This window comes from Dermochelys coriacea, chromosome 10 (assembly GCF_009764565.3).
Source record: "Dermochelys coriacea isolate rDerCor1 chromosome 10, rDerCor1.pri.v4, whole genome shotgun sequence".
Taxonomy (NCBI): domain Eukaryota; kingdom Metazoa; phylum Chordata; order Testudines; family Dermochelyidae; genus Dermochelys; species Dermochelys coriacea.
The window spans coordinates 49,514,962-49,533,498 of record NC_050077.1 but is presented as its reverse complement, the minus strand read 5'-3'; the positions used below and the strand labels follow the sequence as shown (position 1 = coordinate 49,533,498).

The following is an 18,537-nucleotide window of genomic DNA, read 5'->3' as shown; positions in this document are numbered from 1 at the left end:
ACATAACAAAATTCATTCCACACATGGACATTAAAAAATTAAAGGGAGCACTGCCCATAATATGTGGTGCAGTCTATTGCACTCCTTTGCAAATGGACACACCTCCCTTTGCAAAAGACAGCAACTCAGATCAGTGTAACCCATTGTCTGCTGAACACCAGTCTGCAAGCATACTATCAGAGAGCCTGCAGGATCAAAAGAAGCTTTTTGGAAAGGGAGCTGCTTCCTGGTCACAAGAGCACAGCTAGATTTTGATGCAAGTTGCCTGGCCAACCATGCACACACAGCCCAGGGAATGGCGGGGGCAGGAGAGCAGCATGGGGACTAAGCAGTGGCCCTGCAGTGAAGGGGAGTAGAAAAGTTCCCAGCTCAGCTGGACCAGAGGAGGGATGATCCCCAACACCCTGAGTGCTTCCCCGCCCTGCAGGGAAGCTGCTTGATACCCACGCTGCTCTCTGACCCCACCCCAACCCTCCCTGGGGCTACATATGCAGGAGCGCCTGGGCAGCATGTAGGAGCCAGCCCCAAAACTTCCCCACAACCTTCTGTGGTGGCAGCTCCAAATCCTCCTTGGTGCTGTGCAAAGGTTGCCCGGAGAAGGGAGCAAAGCTGACAGGCAGAAGGTGACTCCTGGTTGCCAGGATCTTGGGCGTATTCCTTTTCCCAACCATGCTGAGCCAGGCACTCTGCTGCTCCCCATCCCTGCAGGGCAATCGCTTTGTCCCACTCCGCTCTCAATCCACTGCACCCCAGCTCTGGCTGCCCTCCCTGGGGCTGTATGTGCAGAGGCACCCACACAGCACACACTGTGAGGGTGATGAGCGGAAGCCAGACCCAAAACTTCCCTACAGCCTCACGGGTATCCCTTATCCCTGCTTCCTGGGGTGCAGCAGGGACAGGGATAAGGGGTCCTCATGAGGTGGTGGAGCCCACTGCACCCCAAGCCCTGAGGATACATTTCACAACTCCATTGCTGACAGCAGCCAGGCTGGATGTGTGTTTTTTCCCTCTGAAACCGACATTTTATGTCAAACTTCAAAACAGACAAAAAAAAATAAAAACCAAACAAAAACCTTTTTATTGAACATCCCATTTTAAAAATTAAGAATTGTAAAGTTTCATTTTAATAGTTTAACAGCCCTGGAGACTGATGTCTTAATTATCCTCAGAACAGGTGCACATGGGCATTTTCCTGCTAGTGTGACTCAGCCTAGAGGTGGAGAGCCCAATTCTCAGATTAGATGATAATTCAGTAAAAAACCTTCTCAAACTGCAGTCATTCTTCTGAGACAGCTCCCAAAGGAGCTAATTATGCATTTATGAACTTGTGCTCCTTAGGGAAACCCGATTGCCATCAATAGCACCATCATAGTTAGGAAACAGGGTGGGCAGCAGTTTTTTCCCCACAGTGCAACACATTCACAGGGCTAGAATGTCAACACTGGGGCAGGGGCTGCTAGGCATTCTGGGATAGGGTTACTTTGACTAGGGTCTGTGCATTGCAGAGTGAATGCCACAGCCCTAGGTTTGAGCATGAGTCAGAAAATCCTTAATCTAGAATTAAAATGCAGCACAGACACTCAAGCCCAGGGTTCTGTGCAGAGCTGTGCTGTCCATAGGATAGACTGGGGCAACTGCCCCGGGACCCTTGCTTTGGGGGGTCCCGTGCTTTGGGATGTGGGGTCCTGGGTGGCCTTGGGGGTTAGCAGGGGGCCTGGCGCTGGCAGCAGCAATCAACACGGCCCCAGCCTGTTCCGCTCCACTGACTCCCAGTGTCGCTCGCGGGAAGGATGGAAGCCGGAAAGAGGTGGGGTGGGGGACTGGAAGAAGGGGTGGAATGGGGGTGGGGCAGGGTCAGAGCAGGGGCAGAAGATTGGGGGGGGAAGGGGTGGAGTGGGGGCGGTGCCCGGGGTGGAGGTTGTCCCAGGCCCTGATTCCCCCCAGGGCCAGCCCTGGTTCTGTGACACAGGTCAGCTAACTCAACTCCCACTAATCATAGGCTTATATTGCTGTGTAGACATACCCACAGAATGTCTCAAGGGAAAGGCTCTTTCAAGTGGTCTCAGCTTCCTCCAGGAATGAGTGACTCAGCAGACTGACAAAAACATGAGGAGACAATGGTAGGAAGCTAAACAAGAAAGGATATGGTTAAGTGAGTGCAAAGTGGGCATCAAAGGCTACCATTTTGATATGGTAATATTTTACATGCACTTTGTATAGGTATAAAAGACTACGGAAGGTGCAAAAGCAGTGGAAAACCTTTCTGAATAAAGTTCCTTATTGATCCACTACAAATAAAATGCAAGTTGTATCCGATGAAGTGAGCTGTAGCTCATGAAAGCTTATGCTCAAATAAATTTGTTAGTCTCTCTAGGGTGCCACAAGTACTCCTTTTCTTTTTGAAAATACAGACTAACGCGGCTGCTACTAAAATGCTAATAAAATGACGATTCATAAACTAATCTGGAAAGCAGATTTCTTCATAGAAACTCCTACCTGTCCATATGAGATGCTCATTAATATCAAAATAAGTAAATTCATCATAGTGATAAAAAAAACCCTCAATTGCCCAGATTCTTATGATTTTATGACTGCAATTCTGTTACATTTCAATGTCTCTGGAATATAAAGCCTTAATGATGGTCCTTGACCATTTCATAGATTTGTTAAAGGGAAAATCCTCCCAACCACTAATGTGCTGTTAGTGCCTGATGTTTCATTTCCACAGATAACTTAAAGTGAACTGCGTCATGGTAAATGTGTGTCTGAAATATCCTCATTGGTTCTCACAGGGAAACCTTCGGGCTTGTCTTCACTAACGGGGTAAATCAACCTAAATTACACTACTCCAGCTATGCGAATAACATATCTGGAGTCAACGTAGCTTAGGTTGACTTACCCTGGTGTCTTCACTGCACTGCGTTGATGGGCGACACTTTTCAGTCAACTTCCCTTACTCTTCTCAGAGAGCTGGAGTACTGGGGTCGACCGGCGAGCGCTCTGCCACTGATTTAGCAGGTCTTCACTAGACCCATTACATTGATCTCTGCTGTATCGATTGCAGCAGCAGCATCAATCTTCCCATAGTGGAGACCAGCCCTTCCACAAAAGGATCATGAGGTCTAGCTTAATGAAGCTGGAACAAATCTGTTAGAGGCTGTCTCTGCAAAACTTTCAGAGAATCATAGACTATTAGGGTTGGAAAAGACCTCGGGCGGTCATCTAGTCCAATCCCCTGCTCAAGTAGAACCAACACCATCTAAATCATCCCAGCCAGGGCTTTGTCAAGCCAGGCCTTAAAAACCTCTAAGGATGGAGGTTCCACCACCTCCCTAGGTAACCCATTCCAGTGCTTCACCACCCTCCTAGTGAAATAGTGTTTCCTAATATCCAACCTAGACCTTCCCCACTCCAACTTGAGACCATTGCTTCTTGTTCTGTCATTTGCCACCACTAAGATCAGCCTAGCTCCATCCTCTTTGGAACCCCCTTTCAGGTAGTTGAAGGTTGCTATCAAATCTCCTCTCAATCTTCTCTTCTGAAGACTAAATAAGCCCAGTTCCCTCAGCTTCTCCTCGTAAGTCATGTGCCCCATCCCCCTAATCATTTTCGTTGCCCTCCGCTTGACTCTCTCCAATTTGTCCACATCCTTTCTGTAGTGGGGGGACCAAAACTGGACACAATACTCCAGGTGTGGCCTCACCAGTGCCAAATAGAGGGGAATAATCACTTCCCTCGATCTGCTGGCAATGCTCCTACTAATGCAGCCCAATATGCCGTTGGCCTTCTTGGCAACAAAGGCACACTGCTGACACATATCCAGCTTCTCATCCACTGTAATCCCCAGGTTCTTTTCTGCAGAACTGCCGCTTAGCCAGTTGGTCACCAGCCTGTAGCGGTGCATTGGATTCTTCCATCCTAGGTGCAGGACTCTGCACTTGTCCTTGTTGAACCTCATCAGATTACTTTTGGCCCAATCTTCCAATTTGTCTAGGTCACTCTGGACCCTATCCCTACCCTTCAGCATATCTACCTCTCCCACCAGCTTAGTGTAATCTGCAAACTTGCTGAGGGTGCAATTCATCCCATCATCTAGACAATTAATAAAGTTGCTGAACAAAACTGGCCCCTGGGGCGCTCCACTTGATACCAGCTGATACCATTTCGTACAGGTAAGAAACCTATTTTTCTGAATGAATCATTCCGATACTAATCACTCAGAAAAGTAATTTCATTTTAACCCTCCCTGTTATGTAGGTGCCTTGACAGCAATTCAAAATTAAGTGATTCCAAGGTTGTGCTCTGTCATGGACTTAAAAATGGGGCATAAATCCCTGGTTTTCTCTAAAAATTCCCCTTTTGGTGTGGAATTTGACAAAAGGTTTTAAGATTCTTTACATTTCCTTTGTAGTTTTGGTTTGGTTTCTTTTTATAATTTATAATTTTTTTTAAAACAGCAAGGGTTTGACATTTTCTATAGGCAGAAAGTAAAATTGACATAAGCCTTCCAAACAGGCAGCAAGGGAGCCATCATGTTGAACTTCCCACACAGACAATAGAGGCTTTTCCCCCAACAAAATTGAAATTTTCCCATGGAAAACTTTGTTTTTGCGAAAAGAGCATTTTTCATCAGAAAATCGTTCTGCCAAAAAAAATGTCTACCCAAATGTATAATTGTACCTGTAAATGTTATTCTCTGAACAAGTTAACTCTGGCTCACTAAACGCTCCTTCCATTTAAAGGAAAAAAGAGTTTGTTCAGTTTATGTCCTTTGTTATTTTTAGGCAACTAGTTGTTTACATTTAAATGTGGTCACTAAAAAGGTGTCTCCTGCATCTCTCTGAATAAAGTAGAAACTGAAGAGGCAGATTTCTCCTACTCATTTTGCACCAGCCCACTAGTGCTGCTTCTTTCCACTTAGTTGAAGATAAGGAGTACTTGTGGCACCTTAGAGACTAACAAATTTATTTGAGCATAAGCTTTCGTGAGCTACAGCTCACTTCATCGGATGCATTCAGTGGAAAATACAGTGGGGAGATTTATATACATAGAGAACATGAAACAATGGGTGTTACCATACACACTGTAACCAGAGTGATCTCTTAAGGTGAGCTATTACCAGCAGGAGAGCCGGGGTTGGGGGAAAACACCTTTTGTAGCGATAATCAAGGTGGGCCATTTCCAGCAGTTGACAAGAACGTCTGAGGAACAGTGGGGATGGAGGGGGCAAACATGGGGAAATAGTTTTACTTTGTGTAATGACCCATACACTCCCAGTCTCTATTCAAGCCTAAGTTAATTGTATCCAGTTTGCAAATTAATTCCAATTCAGCAGTCTCTCATTGGAGTCTGTTTTTGAAGCTTTTTTGTTGAAGTATTGCCACTTTTAAGTCTGTAATCGAGTGACCAGAGAGATTGAAGTGTTCTCCAACTGGTTTTTGAATGTTATAATTCTTGACGTCTGATTTGTGTCCATTTATTCTTTTACATAGAGACTGTCCAGTTTGACCAATGTACATGGCAGAGGGGCATTGCTGGCACATGATGGCATATATCACGTTGGTAGATGTGCAGGTGAACGAGCCTCTGATGGTGTGGCTGATGTGATTAGGCCATATGATGGTGTCCCCTGAATAGATATTAACAATTAATTTAGGTTTGAATAGAGACGGGGAGTGGATGGGTCATTACACAAAGTAAAACTATTTCCCCATTTTTTACCCCTCCCACCCCCCACTGATAGTACTTTAAGACCAAATGTTGCCACATTAACACTGAGCGCTGTGAACACTTATGTAATTTTAAGGTTATCCTTAATGTTTTCACACACAAAAATTGTGATTAACTGGTGGAATTTATCTGGATAAGTATTAATCTCTCCACCCATAATTTAAACACTATTTCTATATATGCGTCTTCCGCTGACAACCAAAATCAGTGTTTTCTTAATATCCAGATGTAACAGATTATTGAAAGACTTTTCTTTGGATGATAGCAATCTTTCTTGGGGGCTTTTGTCTGACATGTTGGAGATTTAATTTAGAAGAGAAGCAAATCTGCAATGGTTTTACAGTATCTGCTTTGTCTAATGTGAAAGTTGCTGCATGCAGCGAAGTAAACAAATAGGTCCGCATTTTCTTAGTAAGCAAAAGAGTAACTCAAGTCTCTTTGTAAATGGCACTAGTATTTTTAACTTCTTTAAACCCCAGAACCTCTCAATCTTTATATAAAAAAGCATGTATATCTTTATAGTCTTTTAACCTTTTCTCTTAAAGAAAGCACAGAAATCAAACAGGAAGAGTACTGAGACATGCACTTGTGAAAGTGTAACAAATTTAGGAATGTAAAAATGTAATCATTTAAGGCTTCTTTTGAGCTCCATTAGCAATGTAGCTGAGGGACACCATACAAATGATCTTATATCACTTTTGCATTCTAATAAGTATACTAAAAGAGAATGACAGAAGCCAAACACGCCCGTCTTTTGAATGAGCTATATACATCTCTGCACAAAATTTCTCTTACAAAATTTCAAGACTGTTTGCCAATTTATATGCAGAATCCACCAACATTATTTGCAGGGATACTGAATTCATGTTATGCTCAGAACTAAAAGATTTGATTCCAAATGGCTGGGGGGCAGATTTTTTTACTTTACTGAAAAACCTAACAAACCCAGCCCATCCCTGGTCCCCCCATACTCGGAGTATATTAATCCCTTTTCCTTTTGGTTGCTCCAATTCTTATATAACAATGTCATTTCCTGAACTCAAATCTCCAATAAACCAACCCTTAATGCTGAACAATACCATATTACGCTTTTCAGATCACTCCATTATTCAATGACTTTAACAGAGTTTTCCATTTATAAACAGGGAATAATGTATCAGATTAAGTATCATTTTACGAGTATTAGTGAAAGACTCAAAAGCAGTATTGCAGTGAGGGTTCTGGTTCCATGGAAGTGTGAGGATGATGAATGCCTCGAAACATGTTTTCATAACCTAATAAAGTCAGCAAAATATTAATCACAGTATAGAAAAGTAATTTTACCTAGTTGTGTGTATGTATTTGGGGGGAGGAAGGGTTATGGGAACTTTATACAGAGCATTTGAAAAAATAAGTTGATATTATTTAGAAAGTGTCTTTCTTCTTTCTGTGCAGCACTACATCTTGTTCCAAATGCCCAAAACACAGATTTATTCAGCCATGTAACCTGTGGTTTAATAATTACTCTAGCCAAGAACTGGAATAAAATGATGGTACTTTATTAATCAGAGTTGTTCTATTTTTTTTTACTGATGGTAGGTAGCCCCCCTTTCTTGACTGGAGTTCCTACTTATAAACAGCCAGATCAGATTCTCAATGCAATTATTTGATTATTATCTATGTTCAAGCCCATGCACCTACCTAGCATTTTGCCAGCTCACAAGTTGATTTTCTGTGTATTAGAAATAATCTAAATTGTGCAGGCCTTGTATGAAAAATAAAAACAGAGAAGATTAGCTGTTGCTGACAAATCAGGCAATCTGTGAACATAAATCAAACAACAAGGTGTGTCAGCTAGTGGACCAACTCTTGAAATTACCAAGAGTACCACGAAATATGCACTTCTTCTAAGGGCAACTGCTACATGGTACCCTATTTTATTTATAGGCATTTTATGACAACTCACCTCCATAATATTTGGAATCTCTAAAGCCAAAACAGTCAGAGAAGCATGAAGAGTTACTCCGCACTAGAACAGGCATGCTGCAAAAACATGGAGATATTGCATCACATTAGCATTGGTGCTCTGCAGCTGCTGACTTGCTGAACTGCAGAAAAAGCTTTCACAGCCAAACAAAAAAAGCGTGATTTTTGGTGCAAACCTCAAGAGGTTAATTTAGAGAGAGTAAAGCACCCTTTCTAAACAAACCTTTCAAGCAAAATTTGGAAACGACTTGGCTTGATTATAAACAAAATGTGTACAAAGAATGAAAAAGAAATCCCAAACACTAACAAAATATGAGAGAACAGAAAGAATCTCTTACTGATTTTATCAGTGGGGAGTTGATATTTTGAACAAACCACTCAGGGTTTCTGAAGTTCCAACGCAGGACTTTATAAATGGCTTTAAAGAATATTTGAAATATTAGGAATTCCCAGATCATGCACAAAAAACCAATGATAATCAACGTGAATTTACTACTAACATTTATTATGCTTTTTTTTAAAAGTCATTTTAATATTATCTGTTCAGTGTTTTGTACTTTAATTGATTATGCAGTACCCAGAGTACATTTAATGGCACTTAGTAAATAAAATGTTATATGAAGAAAATGACTATGCGTGGAGATTAATGTATTCAATACATATCCAACACTAGTCTTTTTAAATTGGTAACTGAATAATCAGTTCATATAATCTTGGTTAGCAAAATAACATTACTTCCTTTTGGTCTCATATCAAAATCCTCACTTATATGACCATTGGAATCATACCAGCCATGCAGCCAAAAGGATGATTGACCATCCTCCTCTAATAATGTTAAACCATTTAATACAGCAGATAAATAGAGCAGTCTGAACTCTGATTACTCAGGGATGCAATTTGTGCAGTTTGGCAGTTCTAGTACCACCATTAAGACCTCAGTTACTATTCACCTGCACCAGATTTTCACCTGCATCAGGTAAGCAGAAATTTGAATTACAGCCCCTCAAGCAATTACTGATCCTACATTAGTGTCATTTTATTGCTACAACTGATCATGTACACTAGATGTTTAGGTCAATTTGCCCAAACGAAGGGAAATTTAAAGCTTGGAGGAAAAAAAAATAAAGCTACAACGAACGGAACTGTAGAAAACAAAAGTATACACAGACTTCATTTATAAACGAGGATATTTTCAACCACTCATTTTAATCTGTGATTGAACTTCACTTTTCAGATAACCTTCAAGATGAAAATTTCAGTTTCAAGACAACCACTAAAACTGTTAAAAGCATTTACTGGATTTACACACAAACACACACACACACACACACACAGGGTAACCTCAAGGAAAACTCTACAAATAATCTCCAAATTTTGTGATCAGTATTTTGTAAATTGACACATATTCACTTTAAACATTAACTTCTCTAGAGCCCAACACCAAAAATATCTGGGCCTGAATAACCATGTATGTATGCCTCTCACTCTCTTGTGCACATGTACAAGGGGAAGCCATTATATTGATCCTTGTGCTACCACATCCTGATCTAGCACATATATAAATGAAAGGATTCCCATTGACCTCCATGGCACTGAATCTGCCCCCCAGTACACAAGGACCAGCAGTGTCTACCTCTGACATCAGCATTAGAGAAGCCAAAAGCAACATAATCTTGCACCACATCCATACCAGTAAGGAGGAATGATATTGGCAAGGTGGGGAGTCACATTTTCTGCTTTGACATGCACTCCCCAAGTACTAAGGAGACATTCTGGTTCAGTCACCCAGAATCCCCTGGGGGTCTGTCCCCAGGATGCAGCCGCTCTGAAACACCACCCTCTTAAATCATTATCATCATCACCCAAGGTGCTGGGTCACATGAAGACCTCCTGACGACCATGAAGAAGCGCAAGCTGAAGTGGTACAGCCATGTAACAAGATCATCTGGCCTATCCAAGATCATCCTCCAAGGGACAGTAAAGGGGAAGAGAAGAAGTAGACAGAAGAAGAGATGGATTGATAAGATAAAAGAGCAGACAGGAATGGACTTTGTGGAGACTCACACACGGACACACAATCATCGGGGTGGAGACAACTGGTTGATTGCTCATCAATGACGGTGCCCCAACGACCAGTGCAGTTATGGGAGTGATGATGAATTGCATCTCATTTATAAGTCACATACTTCACACAAATTCTCACCACTCAATAAAAATCAAAGGTAAATATTGGTATTGTTTGAAGCAGTCATTTTTTTCTTTTCCTGCATCACTTCATCTTGAATAGGGCAATGAAAGAAGTTACCTTGGCAATAGCTTGTCTCAAGAATCCATAGCAACAAGTAGACATTCACTTTTCAGGCTCAGATTGGATAGTTCCCTGAACAAAAATCAAACTGTTAATACTTCAAGGACAGTGTCATTTGGGAAAATAGTAAACAGGGTTGAGCATTTGCATTCTCTGAATTATCAAGGAAGGTGAAGGATGAAAGTAAATGGTCACTTCCCTAATCTTGGGCAGGTCATTCTTCACATAATAATTTCACTGTTAGTCCTAAATTATTCAACTGGAATCAACAGAAAGCCAGAATTACTTGGCCCTCTATGTTTGAAAACAGTCAAGAGGTTAATTGTAAACCCATATTGTTTTTCTTCCACATCAAGCATCACAAGCCTATAAAAGGTGTTAATAACCAAGAAATTGCATGAACCATAAGATGAAACCGTGCACTAATTAGAGGGGAAGCATATTAAGATAGGTTTTGCTATATTTCTATTTTTATATTAAGCAAGCTGTAAAGTGCTCAACAGCAGGGAAAGTATATCAGTCTGGGAAGGAAGGAAGGAAGGAAAGGAGAAGGTTTTTGTTTAATTACTACTTCTACATTAAGACATTTAATCAAGATATCTATCTATCTGTATAGATAGATATAAATGCATTCTAATTTCTTTTCTTAATATGTGTCAAATATCTTCACTGCCTCAAAGAATGAAATTACTAATAAATGCTGCTAGAATTATTACCATTTTGTGTGCGTGAATGTGTGGGGGAAAGGCAGAGAGAGAGGATTGTTTCAATGAGAAATTATGGATGAGCAATCAGAACAGTTAGTGCTTAAATCTATTTTGATTTTCAGTAATAATGTAAAGTAACATAAGGCTAAAAATCCCCCCTTAAATTACAACTCTGCCTATGAAAATCAGACACTCCAAATGCTAAAAGAGAAAGATGATTAGAATTAGAGGAAATGTAACGTGGCTGGGAAGAAGAAAGTTTATGCAAAGAGGACAGGGTCCATAATCAATTCCCTTGACAAGCTTTCCTTGTAATTATTTAAGGTAGAATACCATGAATGACTGCAAGTGCAAATATAATCCAATAACCACTTATCTTGCAGTTTATAATAAAGAAACAACTCATATTTCCTTTACAGTGCCCCACAAAGAGAAAACTATTTTAAAATACTGAAGAATGGCAAAGCATTTTTTCAAACAGCAAGAGCGAAATGGCATTTCTAGAACTGAGACATCACAAGCAAGATCTTTTGAACACAGTGAACTCCTGCCCACGTATTCTTCCATAAAAAAAGCAGATTTCTTCTAGCATTCTTTAGCAACATTTAATTACAAAATCATATGCTCAGCCTCAGTCTAAAGGAAAGAATGAATGTAATGGGTCTTTAAGAGAACAACTGGATCTTTGTGAAGTGGGAAGGATGTTGATGTTTTGGGGTTTGTTTTGTTTTTTAAAGTGGGTGTGGAGAGGATAGGAGAGCAAAAGCTTCCAGTTGCCAGGTCCCTAATCCTGTTGTCTATGTCCATCTCCAGATCTCCCCAAAAATCTCTGTTACAGCAGAAACTAATGGTGCATATCTCATGTGCATACTGCAGCCTGTGTGGTCCAATTAGAACAACGCAGAGGTGTTTGTTATTTTAAAACAGGAATAGAGAAAGGTCATTTCATTTAAGGAAGCTGCAGAAATCTTGGAATATTTCAGAGATCTGTATTTGTGCAGGGAAACTAGGGTTTTGTGGACTAGCTTCTTTGGGTAGAGGAAGGCTGCTAATATTTTTGTTGGATTATATTTTCAAATATTTTCAATTATTTGCCAAGACTGCCTACATCCTGGGGTAGATATTCTATTGTTTAAATGTTGAATTCAAAATAAGTAAGTAAATAAATAGTAAAATTCTGGAATTCATGCAGCATGGATCGGATTTTAATGTAGCAGTTCAACAGTGAAAATCATTAAATGAGAAAAAATGGTGTATGGTTTGGGAAATACAAGGCATCAATACCACTGATATTAACTAGCTAGACATCCATTATTACAAATCTCTGACATTTCTAACAAACAGAAGTACCCAGACTTTGATGAGCTGATGACAAACCAGAGAATGCCAATGTCAAAATACATTATTTCACTAGGTCTCAGCGAATCCTGAAATGAATTTAATTTTGGTGCTGTCTCAGATTTCATTTTATATTAGTCTTTTATTCTGTTATTTGAAGTGCACTAGTGTAATCTGAGTATAAGCAGCTATGTTTTTTTAATACATATATTTTCCTCTACTTGCAAAAATAAGTTTTGTTTTTTATTTTAAAAGCATGACTGTACTGAGACATCCTACAACAAAGTTCAGTGGAAGCTCACAATCTGAATAAACCCCTGAATAATTAAACTACTAAATTCCTCTTAAATGAAGTCATTTAATCCTGTGTTGTTTTTTTACATCTTTTCGGTTTAATCTAAAATGAAAGCACCAGAAGCATATATACATTGTTTATGGAGCAGAAAGGACAGAGAAGGTAGAAAGAAATTAATGTTGCTGGGGAATAATTAGGTCTTAACAGTAACATGACAACTGGTATTTGCCACATAACAATAAACAAATGTGAACCAGTAATTGAAATGATGAAGGAATGTTTTCTCAGCTACCCAGGAAGGCCTTCCATTGTTTGGAAAAGGCGTGAGTCATTAAATCTGGCATGTACAAGTTGGACTTCCAATAACTATAAATACTTGACATACCTTCAAGGGCTCTCTGGAATGGAAGAATGGAAATCTATAGGTACTTTCTCAAAATTACAGAAGCATGAAGCCATGCGTCATTTCACAGATTTTGATTTGTTGTGTTTAGACTCTTATGAATTGCATTACTTAAGCATGAACAGTTATAACCTTGAAAGGGTCTGCTTACTTGCTTCTGACAGTCTGAAAAGCAAAGCAACTATTTGGGATAAAGGATGATAGATGCAGAGGACTTGATGGCACACTAATATAATGCAACATTCTCTTACATCATAATTTTTTACTTATCATAGCCATTGAGTGAAATTAGTTTTGTGATGCCAGCCAAGAAACTCCTGGGCAACAGTTCTACGTCATAAAAACACACATCATTCTCAATCGGTTTGATTTTGTTTGGTTGCTAGTGGCCAGCACTGAAGCAGTAGAAAGTGCATCACTGTCATCCTGCCCTATTGGTTTTTATTGTAACCATAAGATCCTCCTGACTCTGACACATTCAAGTTCTCTTTAATCTGTTTATATATCTAATATAATTTATGGGTCCAAGAAACAAGAGATGAAATCCTGGTTCCACTGAACTCAATGGTAAAACTCCCATAGAATTCAATGGGACAAGAACGTCACCCAAGGCACCAAAACAATGTACAACAGTCATGCTAATTTATTTAACAAATTATAAAAGGTGTAGCAAATTAGTTAGATGACCTCAACCTAATCCCTTGGACATCTAGCTATTAGCACTTTTCTTATAACCAAATGTCACTATATTCACCAAAATAAACTCCTACCCACAGGAGTGGAGATTTAAGGTAAACATACATTTAAAATACCTTCAAGAAACAGATCAAGCTGAAAAAGCTTGTAACTCCTACATAGTGCATACCAAATAATGTTTTTAGAGAAAATATGCTTACTCCACATGGCATGCTCTCAGAATAACCTTGTAACCATCTCCTCTTGAATAAGGGAATTCTGGGGAATCACAGATGACTATGCAGTGGATAGGATGTGAAAGTCTCTCACCTGACAATACACACAATGACCTAACCTCCTTAACTATCCAGGTGCAAAGGCAGAATATTGTCACGTAACCCACCTAGGTCACTCTTTAAGGAAAAAGACTGGTGCAGAGATCAGCAAGAATGGTTAACATATTCAGTCCTGAGGATAGAAATTTAAAAGAATTTCACATTCAGTGGAAGCAAAAAAATCCTCAATATTTTTTAATTAGGGGCATCATGTCCCTATACAACACAGACAATTCACAAAATGCATCTCCACACCACAGGGGTTTGCACTAACAAACATAATATTACCAGTAATAGTAAAAGCCTAGTTAAAACTCCAGTTAACTCCACAAAACCCGGGTGGATGGATGCGTCCTTGCAACTGAAAGTTGCCTGTATATACAGTCTATTATAGTTTATGTTCTTCAGCAACCACTACTATCCAACTAAGCAATCAAAACATTGACAAAGATGTCATGTTATCTTAAGCCTGTAAGGTCAGAGCTATTTGTATTAGTTTAACCATGTAATAAAAAATTTGCCTAGTGTGCATACAATTCAAGAAGTTGAGATTTTTCAGTAATATGACACATTGCCATTGCCCCTTTTTAAACTCACTCATTAACAATATTTTAACTTACACTTCCTCACAATGCAAACTCTGAAAAACAAAAAAAATAAGTCAGTCACAATTTAACACACCAATTTCCAAGCAAAGGCTCATTATCCTGACACTGACCAAAGCAATACAAAAAATACCTTCTTCAAATGTTTACGATAAAACTAAGTATTAATCCTAAGATCTGTAATAGTTTTATTAATATGTTTTCTACTAGTTCATATAGTTTCCTTTTTGGAAATCATCTTCTGGGGTCAGAGGATGTTGCTGCAATGCAAGTCTGAACATGAGCTGGAAGGGTGAGGGGAAAAACCTGAGCAGGCTCCACTGTGGTGAAATGAGCAGATCGGATCATGACCAGATGAGCTGATCATGACCATTAGTAATGTCCAGACCAGACGCTCCACTATGAGAAATAGAAGTTCCAGATAAAAGTTTTTGGGGAATGATTTTTATACCATATTTTTAACCATATTTGCAGCAGAGCCTTGATCATATTAGCATTTACATTCCAGCTAATGCTATTGGAGAAGCATAAACAGTTTAAAAAAAAAAGTAGAGCAGACGGTTTTTTTGAAGGGTGAAGGGAACCTGGGGTGAACCAAAAATAAACACCACAAATTTTTACAGATTGGCTTGAATCTGATTTTACACTAGTGTGTTACAGATGTAACTCCATTGTCTTCAATTAAATTACTTCAAATTAACATTAAAGTGACAGCAGAACAGGGCCTACATGTGTACAAGTGTGATGCTTTCTGGGACCTTTAGCAGTCTTGTATTTAAAAAGTTGAAATGAGTTTAAACACACAGCTTTTAGAAAAGCTCCACAGATAAGACTCCTTTACATTTTCAAAAATATAATGGGCCCTTCCTCCAGTTCCCAATATGTGAGGTTATATAGTTAATTTATATGGGGAACAGGACCAGGTCAAAACTGAATACACAAGAAACACTACTGCTCTAGTTGCAGAAGAGCCCAGTGAAGATTCCTTATTGAAATTATTTATGTAACTCTCACATGGGGATGGGAAGAAACAAGGTACTATGTTAATAAGAAGGCTGTGACAAATCTGAATTTTAATTTTGCGGTAAGAAAAGGAGTACTTGTGGCACCTTAGAGACTAACAAATTTATTAGAGCATAAGCTTTCGTGAGCTACAGCTCACTTCATCGGATGCATTTGGTGGAAAAAACAGAGGAGAGATTTATATACACACACACAGAGAACATGAAACTGTGTGTGTGTATATAAATCTCTCCTGTTTTTTCCACCAAATGCATCCGATGAAGTGAGCTGTAGCTCACGAAAGCTTATGCTCTAATAAATTTGTTAGTCTCTAAGGTGCCACAAGTACTCCTTTTCTTTTTGCGAATACAGACTAACACGGCTGCTACTCTGAAACCTGTAATTTTGCGGTGGAACCTTTAACTGTGAACAAAGGAGTTGTCATCTTCATCTAGAAAAGTTACTTTTCGACTCCGGCTTCAGGAACGGATATTGAGTTGGTTTAAGACTTGACATAATTGCTAGGGTATGGCAGAATATATGCTTTGAAAGAGAGTGTTGCTGCATGACCCTTACATATATTGACCAATTCAAAGGTCTATGTATGGTATTCCTTTCCCAGTTGAGCTAGCAGTGAACGTATCTGGGATAAAAAAAAAAAATCATGTCAATGTATTGTTTTTACTGTTCTTATTTTTGTGCTTTTTTGTATTTCAAAAAACAAAACATTTTTGTTTACTATGAATCTATGTGGTGATTTTATATAAAGCAATCAAAACTGCCATGAGCAGCATAATCACCTTCACTAAGGTGAGCAGACAGGAGGGACAGAGACAAAGGCCATGCTGGGCCCTTGTAAGCACAATGAAAGCAAGACTATCTAGTATTTTAGATTTCTTTAAAATATACTTTTATTGCATTAAGTAATTTCCTTTCATTTTTAAAACTCTTTTTTGAAGACATAAGAATTTTTCAAAAAGTCCTAGACTATAATATTTCAAGAACTGTTTATAGTTATATAATTCCTATTGCCTATTTTTTGATTAAGAGATTTATCCAAGAAATAGTTTTATGAAAAAACAAAACTTCCCTTGCAAAAATTTAACTAGATATTTTGCTTTATATACTAAGGTTAAATGAAATGATCCATTGAACCTCTTGCTCCTTTGATTAAGAGTCCCTGGAACGCCAGAGCCTGACAGCCAAGATTATTACAATCTGTATTTAATTAGGGCTATAGCACCTAGGGTAGTTTGTTACAGTGGAAAGCTACTAGAAAAATAATGTAAAATCCTTTCCCTTGCTGAAAAGTCTAATTCATTTTTAGTTCTTGTATTCACTGTAGGCTTGTAGCAATATCATGTCTTGTATCACAGTATTTTCAGAAAGCCAATACCTCTCCATATACGTTTGTTACAAAAACAAAACCATTAAAAAAAAACTAGAAGACAAATGCAAAAACCTTTAACCTCATAGTTACAGAGCAAATAAATTTTTTTTTAAAAAGCCACAAGAATGTTCTTATCACCAAATGTTCCTACAAACAGGACATCTGGACTGCAGTGTGAACACAGCAAACTTTGCAACTACAGTATGATTATTTACAGTATATGATTGTTGATATGCTTGCATGCAGTCTCTAGACCAGAGGTAATGAGCCTGTTTCTCAGACAGTCAAGAAGTAACATTTACTGAAATACCACAGTTCGTCACTCTTATTTCCCCTCCCTCTCTTAAAAACAGTAAATTGATGGCTGAGATACAACTCTGGTTCTGCTGAAACCCTATGTAGTTTGTCTGCTTTTGGGATGCTGTCCAAATGACTGAACAGTCCAAGCAGTTATTGATGACATCAAAAGTTAAATTTGCAACAGATTTCATGTAGTGGAGCTTTCCATATGGCAACAGTTGAAAAGGGTAGGAGGTCTACACTTAAAATGCTGCTGCAGCTGTGCCGCTGTAGCACTTCAATGTAGACAGTCACTACAGTGACAGCAGGGGTTCGCCTGTCCCTGTAGATAATCCCCAAGAGGCGGTAGCTAGGTCGAAGAAAATTCTTCTGTCAACCTAGCACTATCTGCCCGGGGGTTAGATCAGTGTAGCTACATCTCTTAGGAGTGTGTATTTTTCGCACCCCTCAGAGACGTAGCTATGCCAATGTAAGTTTTCAGTGTAGATCAGCCCGGGTAACCTCTCTCAACTTCAGAGTCAGAGGAATCACTTTTCACACTGGAATTTCAATTCATCTAGCACTGTGCAATTTGAAAAGAAGATGTTGGTTTTCCACAGCAAGGCCTGCCTTTTGACTGTAGAGTCAGCTAATGGTCCTATAATCTCCCTGAATAAACATTCTTGGATTGAAGAAGCTGTATTACAAAGTGTGAGTCTAATCAAAAAGGTGTCAAGTATCAGAGGGGTAGCCATGTTAGTCTGGATCTGCAAAAGAGGCAGAGAGTCTGTGGCACCTTATAGACTAACAGACATATTGGTACATAAGTGCCACAGGACTCTCTGCTGCTTTTAATCAAAAAGGGCAACTGATAAAACAAAATAAGGAATAAAAAATACATGAGCTATAAACTCATGTAAACAAATAATGCAGAAAACTCCCTAAATAGCCTATTCAAGAGACAATTTCAACATCACATTAAAAATCATTGTTTTATTTAGCTTTTACTCCTGGGGGATTTCTGTACACGTGCAGAATTCACATAGGTGCTGGAACTAAGGGTGCTGGGGGTGCTTCTGCATGCTCTGGCTTGAAGTGGTTTCCATCACACATAGTGTTAACAATTTGGTTCAATGGCTCTCAGCATCCCCACTTTACAAACTGTTCCAGAACCCTGAGAATTTATGTCCCCTGCAAAACATTTTTTTTCTCTACTGAAAATACATTCTGCTGGAGAGGAGCTGCAGTTACACCTTTCAACCACCAGGGGCTGCTGTGGTGCCAGAACAGAGGGCAGCCACTCCTGGACAGGAGCAGCCAGCTGAGGACAGGGAGCAGAAGAGGCTGCATACCTCACAGTGCCCTATGCGTGGGGCCAGTTGAGGTGGCATGGGATACAGAGGGATGGACAGCTTGGGGCACATGGGGATGCTGTGAGGTCACAGACTGGGATTCAAAAGAGCTAGTGGGGGGGACTGACTGGGGGAGGGAGTGGCGGAGTGTCA

At 39.5% G+C, this 18,537-nt stretch overlaps 1 protein-coding gene across 6 annotated transcripts in view; it reads right to left on the bottom strand.

Moving 5' to 3' along the window:
• Window positions 1-18,537, bottom strand: part of PEAK1 (pseudopodium enriched atypical kinase 1) — a 223,825-nt gene that overhangs the window by 172,024 nt on the left and 33,264 nt on the right. Inside the window, exons 3-6 of one of the 6 annotated variants that reach the window (XM_043494521.1) lie at window positions 10,001-10,075; window positions 7,676-7,752; window positions 7,411-7,474; window positions 2,024-2,128 (exon numbers count right to left, since the gene is read on the bottom strand). The exons of 3 other annotated variants lie outside the window; for them this stretch is intronic. The gene's annotated coding sequence lies outside the window, so the exon portion shown is untranslated. The remainder of the gene's footprint in view (window positions 1-2,023; window positions 2,129-7,410; window positions 7,475-7,675; window positions 7,753-10,000; window positions 10,076-18,537) is intronic. 2 more of the 6 variants (XM_043494522.1, XM_043494519.1) reach the window with 2 other exon arrangements.